Here is a 19,933-nt window from a genome sequence, read left to right on the forward strand (position 1 = left end):
GAGACAAAGTAGAAACTTGTTTTTTGAGAACCATAGTAAGCAGTTAAGTGCAGTGTATCGGACAGGTATCTGTTCTGCAAAAGTTTGCTTTCTGGAGGCCTTTAGGAGTTTTTGGGGTTCCTGTATGACACAAATGGTATGTGCTTGACCACTAACCTGAAGGTGGGAGGTCTAAACCCATCTCTGTGGAAGAAAGGCCTGGTGATAGCTTCCGTAAAGAATAGAGCCAAGAAAACTCTGTGGAGCACACTTGCACTCTGTAACAGAGGAATTGCCATCAGTTGGAACTGACCTGACAGCAATGGGTTTGAGTTTTTTTGTTTTGGGGGTGCAAACAGTTAAGATACTTGGCTGCTAGCCAAAAGGTTGGAGGTTTGAGTGTACCTAGAGATGCCTCAGAAGAAAGGCCTGGCAACCTGTTTCCAAAAAATCAGGCATTGAAAATCCTAAGGGGCAGAGTTCTACTCAGACACACATGAGTCCTCTCAGTGACAACTGGTGGTTTTCAGGCGTTTTTACAGATACCTTTTCTCCCCTCCTTCCACTAAGACAAGTGATTGGCCCCTGTTTCAACCAGGAAGTGGGTGTGTTTCTGAGGTGCATGCTGATTTAACATTATGCTGGTAGAATTGTTGGTTAAGAATTATGCGCTCAGGCTCTGGGGGCAGGGGGTGGGGTGGCAAGAAGCCCCCAGTAAAGCCTGAGTTTAGGGTGTCCGTTGCAGAGAATGTTTTACTGTAGATGTCACGTACTTGCGCTTCACTTTGGCTGTCTCAAGTTTCATATATTTCTAGTAAAAAAAAAACCCTTAAATATAATAGTCTTTTTAACATTCATACTGACTCCCTCCTGTTCCTCAGGGTCTCTGGAGCATAATTCTCTCGGTACCCCACCCCCACCCCCCCCAATCATTCTTTCTCAGGCTGCAGCCACCCCACTGGTCTTTCCTGCTGTCCCCCAGATTCCTGCTCTCCCTTTTTTTTCTGTTTCATGTCTGTTTAAAAAAGTTTAATGCTTTGAGAGAAAATTTGTTCTTGTTAAATCAGAGTACTTCTCCCACCACCATGGCACTGTTTTAATGGACAATGTTATTTAGAAATTATTGTCGAACCAATTTCAATATTCCTTATCCCATCTTCTCTGTTAACATCTGTACCTGTTTCTGTTGGTATTTAGGATATGTGTATTTGTACTTCTGTCAGTAAAAGGAGTAGTGGCTTTTTTGGTCCTTAGGTTTATTCAGCTTCTGTGACTATTACAGCATTATGTTTACTGATTACTTCCTGAAATAAAATGCTACTTTGAGCTTAAATCTTGTGGTAGCCTAGGAAGTAAGAATATGGGGCCAGATAAGTGAATTTATTGATTCTTATTAGGTCAGTTTTTGAAATTGAATGAGAAAAGGGGAGTTTCCTGTGCCTTGTTATTATTACTTTTCTTTCTGTAGCAAGAAACTCCATGATTTCTTCTCGTTGGATTTGATTTATGCGTACAAGCTAGAATAAAACCCTGTTAGTAGAAGGCTTTGAAAGAATCAACCCAAGAACGATCTCCTCCTCGTTGGAGAAGATTGGGCACCCTGGGATCTTAGACGGTGCTGAAAAGACACTTGAAACAGTTGGAATAGGATTGTTGAGGAAATCTTATATATGCACAATATCCTACACATTAAGCAAATCATTGTTTAAAACTTACAAACCATGCTTTCCTCCCTGAAAAGGTTCTTTAGTTTCTCAAAGGATTCCCAAATGGTTTCTTCAGAGTACTTAACATATTCAGTTAACCAAGAACTTAGGAACCAATACAACCTATCAGGGGTAGCATGGTTTTGTAAACAAGGCATCCTGTTTGATACTCTAAAAAATTCCAAAAGGACATGAAACAGGCCATTTGGGTGATGATCCTTCCTGTTTCATTTGTGGGTTCTCAGGTGGAGTGTTCCCAAAAATTAACCCTTCTTCTTTTGGTCAGATGAGCAAGCCACGTTAGCATCAGCCTTTTGAGCGTCAGTGAAGGCAGGCCCTCTGTTCCCCCTCTCAGCATCCAGCACAGCACTTGGCAGTACTGGGAAAGTCATGGGTTTCTCAAGGATCTTGATGCCCTTCAGGATGGATAGGAGAGTCCAGATGGGGAGGGTAGAACCAAATCCTTTATCTAGGCCTAAGTAGACTTGCAGAAAAGACCCCAGTGGCACAACGGCTAGGTGCTCAGCTGCTAACGGAAAGGTTGGCGGTTTGAACCCACCCGCACCTCTGGGGGAGAAAGACCTGATCATCTGCGTCTGTAAAGATCACAGCCAAGAAAACCCCTTTGGGCAGTTGTGTTTTGTCACCTGGGGTCTTTATGAATTGGAATCAATTCAACAGCACCCAACAATAAAAACAGACTTGCAGAGCATGGGGGCTGGGGGCCCCTGCAGGCATTTGTCCCATCATGTTTTTGATTTGCCCAAGCTTAGTAAATTTGAAGAGTTTTAGGGAGTTGGTCGCAGAGTGTAACAGGAATACAGCTCTCCTGGTTTCAGTCCTGTGCTTTTCTACTTTTCCACCTACCATCACCACAGAAAGTCAGTTCACAGGACTTGTACAGGCTCTATAACTTCTTCTCTGTACCACTAGAAGTACTTAGCAGTTCTGTTTATTAAGAAGCTAGAGCCAAATAACTTCAGTTTTTATGTCCTAACAACCTAGTAGCTGTTTGGAAAAAAAATATATATATATATATAAATATATATAAATTGAAAGAAAACATGTTTTTATTTTATTTGTAAATATCCTTATTTACTAATGCAATGTGGGTGGGCACTGCTCGGCTTCTCAGGCCACTGCCTCATTTCCTTCTCCACATTGATTTTCACAAAGTACTTGCTTTTTATCACAGCAATTGCTGAAAACTTAGCTTTGCAAAGACAGATGTCATCAAAAGAAATGTAGTATGGTCTAATGTTGATTTATTAGTTTATGTAGCGCCTAACAGACATTGAGTATTGCTGTCTTTCTCTCAACTTTAACGTATCCTGTGGTGCCCCTGGGAGTTTGCCAGTGCTTCCATGGGTGCATCAATGTACACCAACCACAGGCTGTTGCTAGTGTGAATACTGGGGTGCACTATTATGAATACTTGGGTGTGCTCAGTATGACCCATTGGCATATAGAAAGAAACTGTTAGGTGTTTTTTCATCTAAGAAATCCAGAAAGAAACTATGCCTTGTGAGTATTTGCTGCCCTGAAGCCCTGTGTCACATGTGACCACTGGCCATGTCCAGGGGAGGCCTCTGGAGAGACTCTTGAGCATCCCACAAGCCAGAGGGGTCAACAGTGTCACCTTGATTGGTGTGTCTTTAGTGCACCATTCATGTTCTCCACTACAGGGTATCACCAGTGTGGTTAATTTACCGAAGCAAGTCTTTTAAAAGGGAGAATCCTTATGCTACTTTGTAATGAGATGAGGAATGATCACGAAAATCTCTTGAACCACAGTCTAACTCATGCAAAATTACACATTTTTTTCTTTTACTAATATAAAAGTGTCCCAGATTTGCTGAGCCTTTTCTGTGATGGCAGATAGTTTTAAGCACATCAGTATATTACTTAGCCCTCCAAAGTAACAAAAAACAACAAACCAGTTCTTGTTGAGTTGATTCTGATTAATGGTGACCCCATGTATTTCACAGTAGAAATGTGCTCCACAAGGTGTTCAGGCTGTGATCTTTTGGAAGCAGATCACAGGGCTTTCTTCCAAGGTACCTCTGGGTGTGTTCAAACCACCAAAGTTTTGATTAATCATCGAATGCATAACCGTTCGTGCCACCCAGGGACTCTCCTTCAAAGTAAAGGTGATATTTTAATAATGAGTGATAAGTTAACTCATCTTCAACAGATTTTTCTTGAAACTTATTTGTTAAAAGTATAAAAATGCAACACCGTCTGATTAGTCTTCATAAACAGTCAGTTGATATCAAGGAAGATGGTAATTTATCAGCCAAACTTCAACGTACACCTTTCCATAATCAGAAGGAATTAAAACATTAATATTTGGAATTATTAAAAGACACCAAATATAAGACAAAAGAGTACAAAAAGTAATAAAGCATTTTCTATCCCATTGTTCTTACGTATGGGAGTGGAAAATATTTTTGTATCTTTTGTGAAATATTTTAAAATGTTTGTGTTTGGTTTATCGTCTTTAAAATTTTATTTTTAAGTGTATTTTATAATGTATACAATATGCTCGTGCATAGTATGCCTTTATATTTTAAAAATAAATTAAGGAGTATGAAGGTATGGAAACCGTGGTGGTATAGTGGTTAAGAGTTAGGCTGCTAACCAAAAGGTCAGCAGTTTGAATCCACCAGCCGCTCCGTGGAAACCCTATGGAGCAGTTCTGCTCTGTCCTATAGGGTCTCTATGAGTTGAAATCGACTCAACGGCAGTGGGTTTAGTTATTGGTTATGAGGGTTGTTGTTGTTGTTAGGTGCCGTTGAGTCAGTTCCGACTCATAGTGACCCCATGCACAACAGAACGAAACACTGCCCAGTCCTGCGCCACACTTACAGTCGTTGTTATGCTTGAGCTCATTGTTGCAGCCACTGTGTCAATCCACCTCATTGACGGTCTTCCTCTTTTCCGCTGACCCTGTACTTTGCCAAGCATGATGACCTTCTCCAGGGACTGATCCCTCCTACATGTCCAAAGTATGTAAGACGCGGTCTCGCCATCCCTGCTTCTAAGGAGCATTCTGGTTGTACTTCTTTTGGCAGTCCATGGTATAATCAATATTCTTCCCCAACACCACAATTCAAAGGCGTCAGTTCTTCTTCAGTATTCCTTATTCATTGTCCAGCTTTCACATGCATATGATGCGATTGAAAATACCATGGCTTGGGTCAGGCACGCCTTAGTCTTCAAGGTGACATCTTTGCTCTTCAACACTTTAAAGAGGTCCTTCGCAGCAGAATTACCCAATGCAATGCATCTCTTGATTTCTTGACTTTTGTTTCCATGGCTATTGATTGTGGATCCAAGTAAAATGAAATCCTTGACAACTTCAATCTTTTCTCCATTTATCATGATGTTACTCATTGGTCCAGTTGTGAGGATTTTTGTTTTCTTTATGTTGAGGTGCAATCCATGCTGAAGGGTGTGGTCTTTGGTCTTCATCAGTAAGTGCTTCAAGTCCTCTTCACTTTCAGCAAGGAAGCTTGTGTCATCTGCATAACGCAGGTTGTTAATGAGCCTTCCTCCAATCCTGATGCCCCATTCTTCTTCATATAGTCCAGCTTCTCGGATTATTTGGTTAGCGTACAGATTGAATAAGTATGGTTAAATGATACAACCCTGACTCACACCTTTCCTGACTTTAAACCAATCAATATCCCCTTGTTCTGTCCAAACAGCTGCCTCTTGGTCTATGTAAAGGTTCCTCATGAGCACAATTAAGTGTTCTGGAATTCCTATTCTTCACAATGTTATCCATAACTTGTTATGATCCACACAGTCAAATGCCTTTGCATAGTCAATAAGACACAGGTAAACATATTTCTGGTGTTCTCTGCTTTCAGCCAGGATCCATCTGACATCAGCAATGATATCCCTGGTTCCACGTCCTCTTCTGAAACTGTCCTGAATTTCTGGCAGTTCCCTGTCAATGTACTGCTGTAGCCATTTTTGAATGATCTTCAGCAGAATTTTGCTTACGTGTGATATTAATGATATTGTTCTATAATTTCCACATTCAGTTGGATTGACTTTCTTGGGAATAGGCATAAATATGAATCTCTTCCAGTCAGTTGGCCAGGAAGCTGTCTTCCATATTTCTTGGCATAGACAAGTGAGCACCTCCAACGCTGCATCTGTTTGTGGAAACATCTCAATTGATATTCCATCAATTCCTGTAGCCTTGTTTTTCGCCAGTGCCTTCAGAGCACCTTGGACTTCTTCCTTCAGTACCTTCGGTTCCTGATCATATGCTACCCCTTGAAATGGTTGAACATCAACTAATTCTTTTTGGTATAATGACTGTGTATTCTTTCTATCTTCTTTTGATGCTTCCTGCATCGTTTAATATTTTCCCTATAGAATCCTTCACTATTGCAACTCGAGGCTTGAATTTTTTCTTCAATTCTTTCAGCTTGAGAAACGCCAAGCATGTTCTTCCCTTTTGGTTTTCCATTTCCAGCTCTTTGCACATGTCATTATAATACTTTACTTTGTCTTCTCGAGCCACCCCTTGAAATCTTCTGTTCAGTTCTTTTACTTCATCAGTTCTTCCTTTTGCTTTAGCTGCTCGACATTCGAGAGCAAGTTTCAGAGTCTCCTCTGACGTCCATCTTGGTCTTTTCTTTCTTTCCTGTCTTTTCAGTGACCTCTTGCTTTCTTCATGTATGATGTCCTTGGTGTCATTCCACAGCTCGTCTGGTCTTCGGTCACTAGAGTTCAGTGCATCAAATCTATTCTTCAGGTGGTCTTTAAATTCAGGTGGGATATACTCAAGGTCATATTTTGGCTCTCGTGGACTTGCTCTGATCTTCTTCAGTTTCAGCTTGAACTTGCATATGAGCAATTGATGGTCTGTTGGCCCCTGGCCTTGTTCTGACTGATAATATTGAGTTTTTCCATCGTCTCTTTCCACAGAAGTAGTAAATTTGATTTCTGTGTGTTCGATCTGGCGAGGTCCATGTGTATAGTCACTGTTTATGTCAGTGAAAGAAAGTATTTGCAATGAAGAAGTCGTTGGTCTTGTGGCAAAATTCTATCATTCGATTTCCGGCATCATTTCTATCACCAAGGCCATATTTTTCAACTACTGATCCTTCTTGTTTCCAACTTTTGCATTCCAATATCCAGTAATTATCAGTGCATCTTGATTGCATGTTTCATCGATTTCAGAGTGCAGCAGCTGATAAAAACCTTCTGTTTCCTTCCTCATCTTTGGTCCAAAGGTTATAAGAGTATACCCTTTAAATATGTGAAGACCACCATTCTAGAATAGGATGTTTGGAGTCAGTTAAGCCTCTGGATCAGGAGTTCTCAAATTCTACGTTATGAGCCTCCAGGGGTTCCATGAAGGTCTTCTCTAGGACTTTGTGGAAGGTAAGAACCAGTGCTCTGGTGGGTGGTCTCTGCTGGCCCCTCTTGTGCCAGCATAGATCTACTTTTAGCTGTTTTAAGATTTTTTTTTTGTAATAGAGTTACATACGACATTTGCTTAAAAAAAGCGTGTCGCAAAAAATTTTCAAGTTAAGTTTGGAGACCACTGTTTGAGACAGTCAGGAGCACTCGTTTACTGCAGCAGCATGCATCATGGAGCTTTTACTGTGATCTCCATCCCACTGAGCTCTGCTCAAACTAAGCAAGAAGCTTCAAAGCTTTTCATGAGAATGAGCTTTAAAAATAATATTACCTGCCTCCTCTCTTTCCAAACGGGCTGAGTGTTTTTCCTCATTTAATGACTGAAATTTTACCTCTTTCATCAAGCCTTCCTCAATGACTGGAAGAAGTGAAGTAGATTTTCAACTCACAGGTTCCTGGACCTAGCCTTTATTCACCACACAATAAGTGCTTTAGTCCCCTTTGTCTCTACCCAGAAGCCGAGTTGTTCAGTAGTTGTTTAATTGTATGTAATTAGTGTACATGCCTGCATCACCGTGTACCCTGAGATGGTAGTGATCTCGGTTGTTAAACTCTCTTTGTATCATGTATCTACCCTGGTGTTGCTCTCACATACTGAACAAATCCATGTGACAAGGCATGCAGTATTACCTCCTTCACTCTGCTTACTTCCAGCCTAAAATCATAGGTGAGAATACAGAAGTAAGACTTGATGGATTAGCTAGCACTTGGGAGCTATCTGCTAGGACCACATTAGCCTGTTCTACACAGTCACTTTTTTGGCTTAACGCTGTGCACTCAATTCCTAAAATATTGCTCCATTGCTCTAACACTGTTTAATGAAGAATAATTGTTGCTTATTACTGTTGTTTCATATCTCTGATATAAGGAGCCATGTGAAAGGACTCTTTTTTTTTTTAAAATACTTAAATTGTCAGGGAAAAATTGCCTCACCAAAAGAGCTGGTAAGCTTCTTCCTTTTTAATAACAATTCTGACATTTATCACGTTTCCTTTTCTGCCTTTGTTGCCAGAAAGCTTAGAGCTAATTCCGATGATCAGTGAGAGCGACTGTATTAATTTCCATGTGATGAAAGGAATTAAGGAATTGCGAGGAGAGGCCATGCTGACATTTGCAGTGGGGCAGGCACCCTGTGAGGTGCACACCCTGTCTCAGTATGGCTCCTTTACCCATAAGGCTGGCATTAACCGTCCTGAGCTTCATTAGTATCATCTGCAAAGTGGGGGCAAAGAATGTGCGCAAGTTTGCAGGTGGGTGGCGGATCTGGGATTTGTACTTAGACTTTTCCCCTTTGAAAATGCTGTATTTCCTTTATCGCATGCTGCCTCTTAATGAGCACGTTAGTTCCTTCCTCCCTTTCATTGACCGGATTTTCTATACCGGGACCTTTTTGCATATTTGTACTTTTTTAGGCCTCTTTAAATCCCTTTTTAGAAAATTGGAGAAAGTTAAATAAATGACTTTATAATATCACTGAAGATGCCATTCAGCCTGGAAGAGCAGCAGAGGAGAGAGGCGTCCAGTGGCGGCCTTAGAAAGTAGAGTTGCAAGTCTTGGATAGGCTCTAAGAAAAGTATCTGAATGAAAAAATTGATTTTTTTAGATACGCCTTTGAAAACTGCCCTGTGAACAACAGCTTTTTACCTAACTATCATCAAAAACACTTGGAAGATTCCCTTGGTAAAGCCAGGGAGGATAATTTTGCCTTAAGGAGTTTTTCAAATGTCGATATAATGTGTGAATGAATTTGTCTTCCAAAAGAGTATTTTAATACTGAAAATATTTTTTGGGAGGTCAGTTGTATCAGTTTGTACTCAAGTAAATCACACACTGCATTTTTCTACTTTTCAAAAGTGAGCTAGTCTACAGATGACATGATCCTGTATATAGAGAATCCCAAGGAATCCATGAAAAAATATTAGAGGTAATAAATGAGTTCAGCAAGACTGTAAGATACAAGAATAATATACAAAAGTCAATTGTATTTCTATACACTAGCACTGAACAGTCCAAAAACGAAATTAAAAACAAAACAAAAAACAGTCAATTTACAATAGCATTAAAAAGAATAAAATGCTTAGGACTAAATTTAACAAAAGACTTGTAAGACAAATACACTGAAAACGGCAAAACATTGTTGAAAGAAAATGAACAAGACCTAAGTAAATGGGAAGACATCCTGTGTTCATGAATTGCAAGCCGTACTATTGTAAAGATGGCAGTATTCCCTAAACTCAGACCCCAACAAAATCCCAGCTGAATCTTTGCAGGAATTGAAAGCTGACCCTAAAATTCATATGGAAATTGCACGGGGCACGGAATAGCCAAAACAATTGTCAAAAAAGAACAAAGTACTCACATTTCACAATTTCAAAACAACAAATCTGCAGTAATCAAGACTGTGTGGTACTCGGATGAGGATAAACATACAGATCTATAGAACTGAGAATCCAAAATAAACCCTCACATTTATATATGTATATATATATATTTATATTCAGTTGATTTTGACAAGAGTTCCAAGTCCATTCAATGGGGAACACATAGTCTTTTCAACAAATAGTGCTGGAACAACTGGATTTCCAAGTTTCCTCAGGCTGCCAAAACAAGTGACTGCAAAGTGGGTGGCTTAAAATAACGGAAATTTATTCTCTCACAGTTCCTGAGCCTCCAAGTCCAAAATCGAGGTACTGGCAGGACTTTGCTCCTTCTGAAGGCTATTGTGAAGAATCTTTCCTTGCTTCTTCTTAGTTTCTGGTGGTTGCCGGGAATATTGGCATTCCTTGGCTTGTGGCAGCATCACTCCAATCTCTACCTTCATCTTCACATGGCCATCTTTCCTTCGTGTGTGTCTCTGTCTTCACATGGCATCCTCCTTTCTATGTGTTGTCTCAACATTTATCTCTTTTTATAAGGACCAGTCATTGGATTTAGGGCCTACCATAGTTCAGTATGACCTTAACGTGATTATATCTGCAAAGATCCTATTTTCAAATAAGATCACATTCACAGGTTCTGGGAGGGGGACATTATAGCATATTATTTGGCAGTAAAAAGTAATGATATGTGCTACAACAATGGATGAACCTCGAAAACATGCTAAGTAAAGGAAGCCAGACACAAAAGGCCACTTATATGTATGATGCCATTTATATGAGGTATCCATAGAGACAGAAAGTAGATTAGTGGTTGCTTAGGGCTTGTGGGGCAGGGAGCATAATGAATGACTGCTATGCATGTGGGGTTTCTTTTTGGGGTGATGAAAATTTTCTGGGATTAGATAGTGGTGATGGTTTCACAGCTTGTATACATATTAAAAACCAATGAATTATGCACTTTAAAATGGAGAATTTTATGGTATGTGAATTATGTCTCAAAAACAAAAAGAACCTTAGGCAAATTTCAGGCCTGGTTCTGCTGACGGATGATGTTATACCTGGGAAACTGACATTCAGTGTGTCTGTTCTTAAGGGAGATAACTCTGTAATGGGCTGAGGTCATTTTGTACACTGGGTTACGTGTACCTGATGATCAGGCAGGTACCCATAGCCAGGGTGTGCAAAACACTCACATGGTACGGAATCAGGGTGAGGGTTAGAAGGATACAAAAACCCCAGTGGGAACTCCTGGAAAGTTTTGAGTATGTACAAAGCCCATGTATCTATCTGGGAGCACGCTGCTTTGTCTTCTATTTTGTGTAACTATCTCCCTGAGATTCCATATCCTTTGCCGTTAAAAAAACTCTTCAAAAGAGTTTAAAAAAAAAAAAAAGTGAGTTAGCCTAAACAACACTGTTCCCCCTTTCATTAAATTTTCTCCTCTAAAAATAGCATTCTTAAAGGAGAAGGAATGTAATAAATGGCCTAGTGCAATGCCCAAAACATAGTTGTCAGCCACTAAGTGGTTATTATCAATAAACATTTAATTATGGCAATTTGTTAATAGATGTAGAGCAAGTTAGTAGGTCCGGGGTTCTCTGGCTGGTTGAACTAGAGTGTGTGAGTCTGATTTTGGGTCCACTACCTTTAGGAATGGTGACCTTAATTTGAGTGGGCTTGAACTAAGTGAGCCACATGACACTTGCTAATAAGGCCTAGTGCTAGGCTGCTTACGTATATTGTATTAGGAGGACATGGTGCCTAAGGAATAAGTCTTCTGTTTGATGACTATTGCCATATGTAGTGCCTTTTTGAGGTCTGGGACTTGCTATAAAATGTTTATTGTTTCAAAGAGAAAAATAAACAAAGATATTCTTTTTAAGTTTCCCGGAGCAAAGCTACCATAAGAAAATTTGTAGCCAGCAATTTCTTTTTTTTTTTTTTCAATAATACTGTGTTTTAGGTGAAAGTTTACACAGCAAATTAGGTTCCCCTATAACAATTTTTATACAAATTGTTCTGTGCCATTGGTTACAAATTTTTACGATGTGTCAGCATTCTCGTTGTTTCTGTTGGGTTTGTTCTGTTTCCACTGATCTAGCTTCCCTTCCCCTCCTTGCCTTCTCATCTTTGCTTTTGGGTGAATGTTGACCATTTGGTCTCATATAGTTAATTGTTTAAGGGAACACATTACTCATGGGTGATATTATTTATTTTATAAACCAATCTGTTATTTGGCTAAAAGGTGACCTGCAGAAATAGCTTTAGTTCCAAGTTTAAAGGTTACTTTAGGGTGATAGGAAACCCTAGTGGCATAGTGGTTAAGTGCTAGGGCTGCTTACCAAGAGGTCAGCAGTTTGAATTAGTCAGGCGCTCCTTGGAAACTCTATCAGGCAGTTCTACTCTGTCCTGTAGGGTCACGATGAGTCGAAATCGACTGGACGGGGGTGGGTTTGCTTTGGTTTTGGTTTTAGGGTGATAGTCTCAGGGCTTCCTCTAGTGTTAGGTGCTGTTGAGTCAGTTCCAATTCACAGCAGCCCTATGCACAGCAGAACAAAACATTGATTGGTCCTGTGCCATCGTCAAAATCATTGCTACGTTTAAGCCCATTTTTGCAGCCACTGTGTCAATCCATCAGTCCAGTAGGTCTGGCCTTTTTTAGGAATTTGAGTTTTGTTCTATATTTTTCTCCCATTCTATCTGGAACCTTCTTTTGTGTCCCTGGTCAGAACGGTCAGTAGTGGTAGTTGGTCACCATCTAGTTCTTCTGGTCTCAAGTTAGAAGAGGCTTTGGTTCATGTGGGCTGTTTGTCCCATGGACTAGCTTCTTCTATGAGCCTATGATTTTCTTCTGTTCCATATGAGTAGAGACCAATAGTTTTATCTTAGCTCGCTGCTTGCAAGCTTTTAAGACCCCAGATGCTCTTCACCAAACTAGGATGTAGAACTTTATCTTTGTGACCTATATTATGCCAATTGACTAACTTTCCCCTGAGACTATGGTCTCAAGCCTTTTAATCCAGTAAATCAATCCCACAAATTGTTTGGGTATGTCTGGGAAGCTCAGTGACCATGCCCCGTATGTGGTTTGTTATATATGTAGATATGTGTGCAGCACACATAAACATGTATATACATATGCCTACAAATATGCATTTACTATCATATGCCTTTGTAAACACATATATGAACTTTTGGTTATTTTTACTGTTGTTGCAAAATCATATATGTTATAGCATTTACTGAAATTGTCCCTTTTTCTCATGTAATTCTTAGCATCTTTGTTTACCTTGGTCAGGTTGTGCTGACTTCACCCATATTTGATTTTGCCTTTCTTATCACCCAAAGTAACAAGTATCTACTATCTAGAAAGTGATTCCCCCTCCCTCTCACTCCCATCTCTGGTAACCATCAAAGGAACTCTGCTGTATATGTGTATAGATATTCTTGAGTTTTTATAATAGTGAGACAATATTTGTCTTCTTGTGGTTGACTTATTTCATTCAGCATAATGCCCTCTAGATTAATCCATGTTATGTTTCGCAGACTACTCATTATTCTTTATGGTTTTGTAGTATTCCATTGTAGGTATGTACCACAATTTGTTTATCCATTCATCCATTGATAGACAATTAGGTTGTTTCTGTGTTATTGCTATTGTGAGTAATGCTGCAATGAGCATAGGTGTTCATATCCCTATTCATGTCACTGCCCTTATATCTCTAGGATATATACTTAGGAGTGAGATTGCTGGATCATATGGTAATTCTATTTCTGGCTTTTTGAAGAAGTGCCGTACTGTTTTCATAGTGATTGTACCATTTTATATAAAAGTTCCAGTCCCACCACAACCTCACCAGCATTTGTTTTTGTTTTGTTTTGTTTTTGATCATTGCCATTTGTATAGGGGTAAGATGGTATCTCATTGTAGTTTTGATTTGCATCTCTGTAATGGCTAATGGGAAATCCTGGTGGTATAGTGGTTAAGCCTTGGGCTCCTAACCAGAAGGTTGCAGTTCGAAACCACCAAGCGCTCCTTGAAACCCTATGGGGCAGTTCTGCTCTGCCTTACAGGGTCACTATGAGTTGGAATCGACTTGACAGTAACAGGTTTAGGTTTTTGGGAATGGCTAATGATCATGAGCATCTTTTCATGTATTCGTTGGCTGCCTGAATGTCCTCTTTGGTGAAGTGTTTGTTCATGTCGTTTGCATACTTTTTGATTGGATTGTCTTTTTCTTGTTGAGTTTTTGAAGTTTTCTATATATATTAGAGATTAGACCTTTATTAGATGTCTTTCCCAAAGATTTTTTCCCTGTCTTTAGGTTATCTTTTCACTCTCTTGGTAAAGTCTTTTGGTGAGCATACGTATTTAATTTTTTGGAGATCCCAGTTACCTAATTTGTCCTCTGTCATTCGTGCATTTTTAGTTTTGATTACTAGGCTATTTATGCTGGAAACTAAGTCAGCTAGTTTTGACCCTATGCTATCTTCCAGGAACTTTATAGTTGTAGTTTTAACATTGAGGTCTTTAATTCATTTTGAGTTAGTTTTTGTGCATGGTATGAGATATGGATCCTGATTCATTTTTCTAAGTATGGATAGCCAATTTTGCCAGCACGATTTGTTAAAGAGACTATTTCTACCCCATAGAATGGACTTGGACCCTTTGTCAAAAATCAGCTGCCCATGGATGGATGAATTTACTTCTGTGTTCTCAATTCTATTCCGTTGGTCTATGTGTATGTCATCGAACCAGTTTCAGGCTATTTTTATTACTGTGGCTGTGTAGTAAGTTGTGAGGCCTCGTACTTTGTTCTTCTTCAATATTGCTTTAGCTGTTTGAGGCTTCCTTCCTTTCCATATAAAGATGGAGTTTAGTTTTTCTATTTCATTAAAGAACGTTTTTGGGATGTGGGTTGGGATTTAACCTGCAATTTCTTTTTTTATTGTGCTTTAATTTATTTTTTTAAGTGAAAGCTTACAAATCAAGTCAGTCACTCATACAAAAAAATTTATATACACCTTGCTATATATTTTTTTATATACTCCTAGTTGCTCTCCCCCTAATGAGACAGCACACTCCTTCCCTCCATTCTCTATTTTCATGCCCATTTGGTCAGCTCCTGACCCCCTCTGCCCTCTCATCTCCTCTCCAGACAGGAGCTCCCCACATAGTCTCATGTGCCTACAAGAAGCTCACTCTTCACCAGTATCATTTTCTATCCCATAGCCAGTCCATGGTCTGGGGATCATGACCCCCGGGGCCCTTTTAGCCTCAGACCATTAAACCTGGTCTTTTTATGAGAATTTGACGTCTGCATCCCACTGCTCTCCTGCTTCCTCAGGGGTTCTCTGTTGTGTTCCCTATCAGGGCAGTCATTGGTTGTACTTGGGCACCATCTAGTTCTTCTGGTCTCAGGCTGATGGAGTCTCTGGCTTATGTGGCCGTTTCTGTCTCTTGGGCTCATAATTACCTTGTATCTTTGGTGTTCTTCATTCTCCTTTGTTCCAGGTGGGTTGAGACCAATTAACGCATCTTAGATGGCTGCTTGCTGGCATTTATAAAACCAGATGCTACCCACCAAAGTGGAATGCAGAATGTTTTCTTAATAGATTTTATTATGTCAAGTGACTTAGATGTCTCCTGAAACCATAGTCGCCAAACCCCCATGCCTGCTATGCAGGCCTTCAAAGTGTTCAGTTTATTCAGGAATCTTCTTTGCTTTTGGTTTAGTCCAGTTGTGCTGACCTCTCCTATATTGTGTGTTGTCCTTCCCTTCACCTAAAGTAGTTCTTATCTACTAATTAGTGAATACCCTTCCCCCACCCCTTTCTCGTAATCATCAAAGAATATTTTCTTCTCTGTTTATTTCTCGAGTTCTTATAATAGTGGTCTTGTACAATATTTGTCCTTTTGCAACTGACTAATTTCACTCAGCATAATGCCTTCCAGATTCCTCCCTGTTATGAAATGTTTCACAGATTCATCACTGTTCTTTATTGATGCGTAGTGTTCCATTGTGTGAATATACCATAATTTATTTATCCATTCATCCATTGATTGGCACCTTGGTTGCTTCCATCTTTTTGCTATTGTAAACAGTGCTGCATTGAACATGGGTGTGCATATATCTGTTCATGTAAAGACTCTTATTTCTCTAGGATATATTCCAAGGGGTGGGATTGCTGAATCGTATGGTAGTTCTATTTCTAGCTTTTTAAGGAAGCGCCAAATTGATTTCCAAAGTGGCTGTACCATTTGACATTTTTACCAGCAGTGTCTAAGTGTTCCAGTCTCTCCACAACCTCTCCAACATTTATTATTTTGTGTTTTTTGGATTAATGCCAGCCTTGTTGGAATGAGATGGAATATCATTGTTGTTTTGCTTTGTACTTCTCTAACGGCTAATGATCCTGAGCATTTCGTCATGTATCTGTTAGCTACCTGAATACCTTCTTCAGTGAAGTGCCTGTTCATACCCTTTGCCCATTTTTAAATTGGGTTATTTGTCTTTTTGTAGTCAAGTTTTCCAAGTATCATGTAGATTTTAGAGATCAGACAATGATCAGAAATCTCATACCTAAACATTTTTTGCTAGTCTGTAGGTAATCTTTTTACTCTTTCTGTGATGTCTTTGGATGAGCATGGGTGTTTGATTTTTTAGAAGCTCCCAGTTACCTAGTTTCTCTTCTGCATTGTTAGTAATGTTTTATATACTGTTCATGCCATGTATTAGGGCTCCTAGTGTTGTCCCTATTTTTTCTTCCATGATCTTTATCGTTTTAGATTTTATATTTAGGTCTTTGATCCATTTTGAGTTAGTTTTTGTGCATGGTGTGAGATATGGGTCTTGTTTCATTTTTTTGCAGGTGGATATCCAGTTATGCCAGTACTATTTGTTAAATAGACTGTCTTTTCCCCATTTGACTGACTTTGGGCCTTTTTCAAATATCGGCTGCTTGTATGTGGATGGATTTATGTCTGGATTGTCAATTCTGTTCCATTGGTTATATTATCTGTTGTTGTTCCTAGTACCAGGCTGTTTTGACTACTGTGGTGGTACAATAGGTTCTAAAGTCAGGTAGAGTTAGGCCTCCCATTTTGTTCTTCTTTTTCAGTAGTGCTTTACTTTTCCGGGGCCTCTTTCCCTTCCATATGAAGTTGGTGATTTGATTCTCCATCTCATTAAAAAATGTCCTTGGAATTTGGATAGGAATTGCATTGTATATATAGATGGCTTTTGGTAGAATAGACATTTTTACAGTGTTAAGTCTTCCTATCTATGAGCAAGGCATGTTTTTCCACTTACGTAGGTTTCTTGCACTAGTGTCTTGTAGTTTTCTTTGTATAGGTCCTTAACATCTCTGGTAAGATTTATTCCTATGTATTTTATCTTCTTGGGATCTACCGTAAATGGTATTGATTTGGTGATTTCCTCTTCAATGTTCTTTTTGTTGGTGTGGAGGAATCCAACTGACTTTTGTATGCTTATCTTGTATCCTAATACTCTGCTGAACTCCTCTATTAGTTTCAGTAGTTTTCTTGAGGATTTTTTAGGGTTTTCTGTGTGTAAGATCATGTTATCTGCAAATAGAGGTACTTTTACTTCTTCCTTACCAATCTGGATGCCCTTTATTTCTTTATCTAGCCTAATTGGTCTGGCTAGGACCTCTAGCACAATGTTGAATAGGAGTGGTGAAAAGGGCACCCTTGTCTGGCTCCCAATCTCAAGTGGAGTGCTTTCACACTCTCTCCATTTAGGATGATGTTGGGTGTTGGCTTTGTGTAAATACCCTTTATTATGTTGAGGAATTTTCCTTCTATTCCTGTTTTGCTGAGAGTTTTTTTTATCACGAATGGATTTTGAAGTTTGTCAAATGTCTTCTCTGGATCAATTGATAAAATCTTGTGATTCTTGTCTTTTGTTTTATTTATGCGATGGATTACATTAATTGTTTTTCTAATGTTGAACCATCCCTGCATACCTGATATGAATATGACTTGGTCATGTTGAATTTTTTTTTTTTATGTTGTTGCATTCTATTGGCTAGAATTTCGTTCAGGATTTTTGCATCTGTGTTCATGAGGGATACAGGTCTGTAATTTTCTTTTTTTATGGTGTCTTTACCCGGTTTTGGTATCAGGGATATACTGGCTTCATAGAATGTGTTCGAGAGTATTCCATCCTTTTCTATGCTCTGAAATACCTTTAATAGTAGTCATGTTAACTCCTCTGTGAAAGTTTGGTAGAACTCTGCAGTGAAGCTGCCTGGGCCAGGGCTTTTTGTGGGGGGGGGGGGGAGTTTCTTAATTACCTTTTCAATCTCTTCTTTTGTTATGGGCCTATTTAGTTGTCCTACCTCTGTGTTAGTTTAGGTGTTTTTAGAAATTTATCCATTTCTTCTAGGTTTTCAAATTTGTTAAAATACAATTTTTCATAGTAATCTGATATTATTCTTTTAATTTCAGTTGGATCTGTTGTATTATTGCCCATCTCATTTCTTATTTGGGTTATTTCCTTTCTCTGCCATTTTTTTTTTTTTGTCAGTTTGTCCAATAGTTTATCAATTTTATTAATTTTTTCAAAGAACCAGCTTTTGGTCTTGTTAACTCTTTCAATTGTTTTTCTGCTTTCTCTTTCATTTAATTCTGCTCTAATTTTTATTATTTGCTTTCTTCTGGTGCCTGAGTGTTTCTTTTGTTTGTCTCTTTCTATTCGTTCAAGTTGTAGGGATAATTCTTTGATTGTGGCCCTTTCTTCTTTTTGTATGTGTGCATTTATTGATATAAATTGACCTCTGAGCAGTGCTTTCACTTTGTCCCAAAGGTTCTGGTAGGAAGTGTTTTCATTCTCATTGGATTCTATGAATTTCTCTATTCCATCCTTAATGTCTTCTATAACTCATTTGTTTTTGAGCAGGGTATTTTTCAATTTCCAAGTGTTTGATTTCTTTTCCCTGCTTTTTCTGTTATTGATTTCTACTTTTTTGGCCTTATGGTCAGAGAAGATGTTTTGTAAAATTTCAGTGTTTTGGATTCTGCTAAGGCTTGCTTTATGACCTAATTTGTGGTCTATTCTAGAGAATGTTCCATGTGCACTAGGAAAGAAAGTATATTTGGCTGCTGTTGGGTGGAGTGTTCTGTATATGTCTATGAGGTCAGGTTGGTTGATTGTGGCATTTAGATCATCCATATCTTTATTGAGCTTCTTTCTGGATGTTCTGTCCTTCACCGAAAGTGGTGTGTTGAGTCCCCTACTATAATTGTGGAGCTGTCTATCTCACTTTTCAATGCTTTTCGTGTTTGTTTTATGTATCTTGCAGCCCTGTCACTGGGTGCACAAATATTTAATATGGTTATATCCTCCTGGTATATTGTCCCTTTAATCATTATATGGTGTCCTTCCTTATCCTTTGTAGTGGATTTAACTTTAATGTCTATTTTGTCAGAAATTAATATTGCCACTCCTGCTCTTTTTTGATTGTTGTTTGCTTGATATATTTTTTTTACATCCTTTGAGTTTTAGTTTGTGTTTCTAAGTCTAAGGTGTGTCTCTTGTAGGCAGCTTATAGACGGGTCGTGTTTCTTTATCCAGTCTGAGACTCTCTGTCTCTTTATTGGTGCATTTAGTCCATTAATATTCAGCATAATTATGGATAGGTACGAGTTTAGTGCTGTCATTTTGATGTCTTTTTTTGTGTGATGTTGACAGTTTCTTTTTCTCACTTAATTTTTTGTGTTGACTAGTTTGTCTTTATAGATTGTCTTTTCCTCTTATTTGTGTTTGATTTTGTTTCTGCTGAGTCTCTGTTTTTTTTCTTGTATTTATTTTGATGAGTAGGATTGTTAGTCTTCTTTGTGGTTACCTTAACATTTACCCCTATTTTTCTAAGTTTAAACCTAACTTTTATTTCTTTATATTGCCTTGTCTTCCTCTCCATATGAAAGATCTGTGACTACATTTCTTAATCCCTCTTTATTGTTTTAGTGCTGTCTTCTTTTACATAATGACATTGCTGTTTCCCTGTTTTGAGTGGTTTTTTTTTTATCTTGAATTATTTTTGTGTTTTCCCTATCTGGGTTGACATCTGATTGCTCTGTCCAGTGTTCTAGTCTTGGGTTGATATCTGATATTATTGATTTTGTCACCAGAGAACTCCCTTTAGTATTTCTTGTAGTTTTGGTTTGGTTTTAATGAATTCCGTAAACTTCCGTTTATCTCGAAATGTCCTAATTTTGCCTTCACATTTGAGAGACAGTTTTGCTGGATATATGATTCTTGGCTGGCAATTTCTTTCCTTCAATGCTTTATATAAGTCATCCCACTGCCTTCTTGCCTTCATAGTTTCTGCCTAGTAGTCTGAGCTTATTCTTATTGACTCTCCTTTGTAGGTGACTTTTCATTTATCCCTAGGTGCTCT

General features: G+C 38.8%; 1 protein-coding gene across 1 annotated transcript in view; it reads left to right on the plus strand.

Annotated features, from left to right (window-relative positions):
- LRRC1 (leucine rich repeat containing 1) overlaps positions 1 to 19,933 on the plus strand; it is a 165,573-nt gene that overhangs the window by 105,765 nt on the left and 39,875 nt on the right. The gene's annotated exons all lie outside the window — the stretch shown is intronic.

Source organism: Elephas maximus, chromosome 1 (assembly GCF_024166365.1).
Source record: "Elephas maximus indicus isolate mEleMax1 chromosome 1, mEleMax1 primary haplotype, whole genome shotgun sequence".
Lineage (NCBI taxonomy): Eukaryota > Metazoa > Chordata > Mammalia > Proboscidea > Elephantidae > Elephas > Elephas maximus.